The following is a 1,311-nucleotide window of genomic DNA, read 5'->3' on the forward strand; positions in this document are numbered from 1 at the left end:
TTCTGCTTCTAAGCAGAGATGGAAGTTATACACTAAGGAGAGACTGGAGAATCTAGGGATCTCAATCACTCAAATGTCCACTCCGTCAGCAACTTCGTCTGTATTATATGTTCACATTGGTCCCAAGGCGCTCACCTGAAAACCCATCCCTTTCACCCAAAATACACCACCATCTTGTACACATCAAAATCATTCAAGACCTCTGCTATATATGAAGCAGAGAGGCTGAGCTTTCAATGTAGGAACTGAATTCTTTCCTCATAGGGTCATCAACGACTAAATTTAGTAGGGACTCGATCAAAACCCCTCATGTTTTATACAGGGAAACTAAGACTCCAGAGGCCTGCCCACTCTAATATATCTTTCTTAATGATAGAGCCTGGACCACATCTTGCACCAGGAACAAGGACTTCCAACATGCAGGCCATGCAATTCTTAAATAGCCACATGTGGATGTGGATTTTCTTCATCAACAAAATCCAGTGGTGCATCTATCATCAAGTTTCGGCTTCAAAATGAGTTTTCCTAGCTGAAAGGTCTAGAACTACCTCATGACACCGTGTGGAAGGCCCCAGAAGAGTGTCAGAGCCTGGGAAAAGAGGGATATTTGCTCCCCTTTTTCTTCTGTAGGATTCCACTTCAGAGCAAACAAACACCAAGGACAGCTATCACCATGAAGCATTCGGATCATTCACAACATGTCTAACAAGAATTCCATCAGCTGGTTTTATTCCATGGTCTTAACAGTGCAATATCCCAAGAGAACTAAACAAAGCACAACTTGCTCCTATTCCACAGAGATGAAGACCAAGTCTCCAAAATTTAGTAAGAAAACCAACTTGATAAGCCATCTGCATGCTTAGACCACCCTCATGGTAAACTGGAAGCTTTCTGAGACGTGAGTTAAGTCAACCATGTTGAAGGGTTCAAATTGGCTGGAAAAGGCTTAAAAGCAGCAAGCAGTCACTGCCAGGCACTGCAACCAACACTCATAATGAGAGGAGAAACTTATTTAAGAAGTGCTCCTAAGTGGAAGACATTACCTCTCAGGATGTCAGGAAACTTTTTGGAGCATGGGACCACCTAACATAAAACAGGAAGCCAGAAGGGCCAGATCAAAAATAGTTTGCATCTTCACCAAACAAGAGAAGGGATATAGAGCTTAATAGATCTTAAATGGCACAGAAGAGCCCATCCAAAATGAGAAGTCATGGCTTCCCTGGTGGCGCAGTGGTTGCGCGTCCGCCTACCGATGCAGGGGAACCGGGTTCGCGCCCCGGTCTGGGAGGATCCCACATGCCGCGGAGCGGC

Source organism: Physeter macrocephalus, chromosome 20 (assembly GCF_002837175.3).
Source record: "Physeter macrocephalus isolate SW-GA chromosome 20, ASM283717v5, whole genome shotgun sequence".
Taxonomy (NCBI): Eukaryota; Metazoa; Chordata; class Mammalia; order Artiodactyla; family Physeteridae; genus Physeter; species Physeter macrocephalus.